Raw genomic sequence first — 6000 nt, forward strand, 5'->3', positions numbered from 1 at the left:
TTGCGCCTCAATTTCTTAAAATTTCTTTTTTATATCATATAAAAAGTATTCATGATACTTTTATGTTTATTTAAACATTCAAGTTCCATTTCAAAGAAAATGAAGGAATTAGTGTATGTAACTAAAGATATTTTGACTTTCATTCTATGCATCGACTATTGGTGTGTATTGAAAAGCTAAACGTAGTAACTATATATAGCTTATAGTAAAGATATTTTGACTTTTGAATTGAAACAATTTTCTCCCAAATGTAACTACAATTGGTGAGAAATTGAACACCTAAAATGTACTAGTAAGATATAGCCCAACGTTTAAGAAGTTTCGTAGGTTAAGGGTAAGTTCGATTACAAAATAAGTTAGTAAGAGATTAATTATTTTGAAGTGGTTATTTTTTCATAAAATTAATATTATAATTTTATGATAAGTTATTTTATGATTTATTTCAACTAAATATAAAATAATGTTGAAATAAGTTAATTTTGTATTAAACGAATAACAAGAATAAAAGAGATTAGGGAAGCATCTAGACCTAATAAAGAAACATGGACCCCATTGATAACAACACTATTCTAATCTAATGGCTCTATAGTCTCACCACTATACAGTTCCCATGTGGTTCTTAATTAAAACAAGCTTTGGTAGGAAATCTCAATCGATTAGTTATTTTTTTCGTCTTCAAATTAATTAGTATATCAACGTGGATTGTGGGAATACAAATAAATATATAGATAGCGATTTTTTCTATGAGTTGATGCTTTATATCAATTTCGCTTTTCATGCTATTTGATTAAGCATATTAATATTTTTAAGTAATTTAAATCTTATGTAATTTTGCTCCTCTAAGCGGACAAATATTAAATAATTAACAAAATTTGTGTTTAAAAAAATAGAAAGAAAGACCCAAATTGATTTTTCTAAAGTCTCATATTTTATATTAGAACTATATGTGTAACACCTCACAACCAGAAAGAACTAGAAAGAAGTTTAAAATCTGGAAATAGTCATTTTTGAAAAGTATAAGGAAATCTGGAAAAAATTTAAGTAAGTTAAAGTGAGTTTTGGTCAACTTCAACCGATATGATTGGAAAGCTCTTGGAATGATCTTTCCAACGCTGCCAAGTTTGCGCGATTCCGAGTTCGGATGAGTGAGTTATGCCCTTTGGAAGTTGGGTTGTTGGTTTAAGGAAAGTCCAAATCCGGATTTTTGAATGGTAGTTTGGTCTTTTCCTTACCTTTTATTTTATTTCGTTTTAGTGAATTAATTAAGGGTCTAAACTGAACTGGGTCAGTTTTACGCTTTTGAAAAAGAGTTAGGGTTTTAGAGAAGAAGAGAAAAGAGAAGGAGAAGCAAGGAAATCGTTAAGATCATCGAGTTTAGCTTGTGGATTTCGTCGGGGTGATCCCTACAAGGTATGCGAGATCACATAGCGTTGGGTTAGTTCACCCACGCGCCAAGCATGTTTAATTCAGCGTGTTTTCGTCCTAAAATGATTGAGAAATTGATGTTCTTGATAGTTGTTCTTGAATTGATTTCGTTCTTGAATATGAGTTGGGATTTTTTAGGAGTTTCTTGATGATTAAGTGTTGTTTCCCTGAGTTGTTTGAGTTAGATTTGGTGTATATGATTTGGGTACATGAATCTAAAGTGAATTTGGGAAAAAGAATCGGATTAAAACGATTTAGGGTCAGAAAACGCAATCAAAAGTTCGTCTAAATTTTACCTGAAGGGAGGCTGGCGCGACGCGCCCCCATAGCGCTAGAAAGGTTGGGGCGGCGCGCCAGGAGTGCACCAGAAATGAGTCCCAGTAAAATGGGGACTGGCGCGGCGCGCCAGGGACGCGCCCGGATCAACGTTTTTCACCAAATTTCGTCGTTTAGCCTATTTAAGTTATTCTAAAGTGTCCTAACACTTTCCATTGATTCTAACTACTCTAAATGACTTCTAAACACCTAGAAATCATCCATAAACATGAATCATAACATTGAATCCATAAATTCAAATTCAAGGAAAGTCAAGAGTCAAGTCTAGAAATTTCTCCGAGTCTTTTGCAAATGTTTTTTAACTTTGTTTTAAGACTTAAGTTTTGAAGTTAGTAAAGAGTAAGAACAAAGTTCATTTTCTTTAAAATGATATATGGGAACTAAGTATTTCCAAGAGTAAATGTTTTCACATTTAAGATGAGAGGAAAGTGAGATTTCCAAAAGAGTTTTGAACAGTAAAAGGGAACATTGATTCCAAGAGAGCTTTTTAAGCTAAGTTTGAGCAATTATCTCAAACCAGAGAAGAAGTTATTTCAAAAACATATGAGCTAAGTATATTTTGGGAGTAGTATTGAGCACCGATATGGGGACGCGAGTTCATATTAACTCAAGCTCCCATAAACCATGTAGCCATCATTGGCAGAAAAAGGATCGGATCATACTTTTTAGATGATTCCTTAGTGCTTTTTAGCATAGACTAGTGGATCCACTTAGTAGTTCAGGTTCTATACCGATGGCAAGGTATAGGACGGTCCTTGGCAACGTGAGGTAAAACGTTGTACCATCACTTAGGCTCATAGTGATGGTTGTTGGTTAGAGAAACTCCCACAGAAGTTATTGTATTTTTATATACATCAGTTTATTGTATTTTTACATGCATTTCAGAGTTATGTAGTATCTTTGTATATACACAGAGTTGACATCATGTTTTAAATAACTTTTCTTTATATTGCACTTGTTTTAAATCTGCTTTATATTGAAATGAGTTCAGTTATGTATTCATGAGTTGAGAAGAGCCAATGTAAGTGTTTCTTTTAGATTCCCTTTCAAGCCTATGTTGTTTTAGCATTCCAACTCGCATACTCGTACATTCAATGTACTGATGCCAGTTGGCCTGCATCTTATTATGATGCAGACACAGGCATCCGGCGCATCGTTGATACAGTGAGCAGTTCAGAGTTTGTTGGTGAGCCTCTTTGCATTCCAGAGGACTCATTTTCATTGTTTTCATTTTTAGTATTAGTTCATTAGGATGTCGTGGGCCTGTCCCGACATCCATCTCAGTTGTTTAGAGGCTTCATAGACAGACAGACAGTCAGTTAGTTAATTCAGTTGTCTTTACTTTTCATTTCATATGTTAAAGACTTGAGTTTGCATTAAAGGCCAGTTGAATGTTCCTTTATAACATTCTAGTTACTTCATAAATGTGTATGTGATGAGTTAAGTTTTCCGCTGAGTTAGTAAGTCAGGCCAAGGGTTCCCTTGAGGCCAGCAATGGTCTTCGAGTGCCAGTCCCGCCCAGGGTGTAGGCTCGGGGCGTGACAACATGTTGTGCACTTTCCACAATGCTTCAAAGGTTTGTTGTGGATATGTCGTCTTAATCATGTAGTAGTAATAAATAACGGATTCAAATGGAGAAGAATTGTGATGGAGTGATAAGTATATTTTTATCCTTGATTAGATGTTTTAGATTTGAGTATTTTGAGTATGAAATCATCTTTGTTAGGGAAAGCGTTTTGCCTCAGATGTGAAATTTTTCATTGCGAATTCAAATTTAGTTGAACTTCAACATTAGTACCGGACACACGTATGTATATATGAAATTATTCCCTCAGTTCACTTTTACTTGTCACATTTCACTTCAGAGCTAAATTGAATTAACTTAATTCAATATTTAAAATTTATATTTAAATATAAAAAACTATACAAAAATATATCTTAAAATCTATATAATTGAGTCTCGATAAGTAAAACATAACAAGTAAAAATACGATTGAACATCTGGTCAAATTCTTATTGTAACTTAAATTAAATATAAGTAAGATTAACATAAAAGGGAGTTGAAGAACAATAACAAATAAAGTGAAAAGGAAAAGAGAGACAGAGAAGAAAAAGACGTGTGAGCATGCATGCCCAATCACTATCTTTATTTGGTGACAAAAATAGTCAGTCATTTATATACTGTGCTCCCTCGACTATTCTTTTTCCTCTACCTATCTGGTTACACGTCGGACGTAACGGTAGTAATTTTGACTCATATTTTATAATTATACATAAAATAAAATAAAAGTTAATATGTATAAATTATTTATGAACATTCAAAGTAGGGGTAGTGAGCCACAAAAGTAATGATTACAAGCTTATTCTATAATTTTAACTCAAATTTAAGTTAAGTATATAGAGCCATAATAGTGATAATAAATTCAACATAACTCAATAACTTTAACTCTTAACATTATATTTGTGTTAAAGAAATTTTAATGCATAGGTATCCAAATTAGGGGTGGAGCCATAGTAGTGATTCGACCTAACTTATTAATTTTAGCTTACTTTTGTATGTGTTGTTAATTTTTTTTTAATATATACAAATAATCTATCAAAATTTTGTATTTATAATTATGACATAAAAATTATAAATTAAAATTCGAACTTTACCTTTGTTTCAATTTGCTTTTTTGTTTGAACTATCATGTTGTTAAGAGATCGTAGTTAATACTTCAGTTACATCGACTTTTTTTATTCCCCCTTATCTATATGGAAAAAAAGAGGGTTAAAAATGAGTTTGAATGGCTGATATGGTTCAATATCGACGGAAGGTAAATATAAGATCTACATGTTAGAAAAAAATAGTAGGAAATATAAATTAAAGAAGAAGATGATTTTGATGCGTGTAATCATTTTTTTTTTTTTAAAAAAAAAAAGATATTGTCCATACACATATTGGGTAATATACAAACAAATCCCTTCATGATACAACAAAACTCCATACATGCATATTTTTCTTAGGCTATTTCAAGAGAGACTTTATATTTATAAAACTTAAGAAATGGTTTTTTCATAAGAGTCATGAATAAATGTCTTTTCATAACAGTCATGTTCTTTCATAAACAGATGTATCTGTTTAATTTAAGACCTTTATATATTACAAAATATTCAACACTATGTATACATACATCCTATGCTCTCTGAATTTTCGCTAGTGAAATTACATTGAAAATATTATTGTTACGGTTGCAATGCGTTTTAATTAGTTAGGGGGTTTTGGTTTGAATTTTATGTTCACATTAAAATATGGCTACATATTGAATAATTTTGAAAAGGAATAATTAAATATAAATTAATAGTGACTATTTGACCATTGCTTACCCACAAAAAAAAATAAAAATAATAATAATAATATATATATAACACCGGTTTAATCCAGTATTAAATTAGAATTAAGCGTAAACAAAAATTTGTACAATCATGGCGCATATTACGCACAAATCTATCGACCACCTTCATATATATTTTATTCTTTCATATTAATTTATTTTTCTTTTATTGATATTATTACAGCTCCTTCATCATGGATTTCAATGGACAAATGCAGAGAAGATGAAAGAGTATTTTAGTTAATTTCACATATTTTTAATTTGTTAAGATCGAAAAATTAAAAAATCTTCTTTATTCAGTTATCAAAATCAGACAAACAAATTGGAACATAAAATTATTTATTTTTCTTGAACACAACTACCATGGATTGATTATTATTAAATCTTTTTGCAAGCTACACATGTCTGTGTATGTTTCAGTCAAAGAATTAAGTGTAGTTTAACATTCTTAATTAGGTCAATTATTAGTTTCAATTATCAGAGCTAGTAATATCATAATGCTTAATTAATTTCCATTTTCCAGAGGCTATAATTTATTTTTAATGTTTATGTGCTTTTCATGGGGAGGATAATATTAATATTTTATTTTACTAGTGCCTAGCTACTTTGACTACACTGTTAGTCACAATTCACATGTAAGTTGCTAATTACACAACACTCTTCAAAATAAACAACTAAAAAGGTGATTACTAAAAAATTAAAAGACAATGTTATATTTGTTTTTCTATAGTTTTACCTAATTTTGGACTTACATGGCATGAGAATTTATGGACATTATAAACAAATAAATATTCCATTTGTGATGCTTAAAGTATAGTTTGGTGGGCATATTATTTGGTTGTACAGTAAGCCTCAATAAACTAAG

Source organism: Solanum verrucosum, unplaced genomic scaffold (genome assembly GCF_900185275.1).
Source record: "Solanum verrucosum unplaced genomic scaffold, falcon-dt-bn FXZP01000020.1, whole genome shotgun sequence".
NCBI lineage: Eukaryota > Viridiplantae > Streptophyta > Magnoliopsida > Solanales > Solanaceae > Solanum > Solanum verrucosum.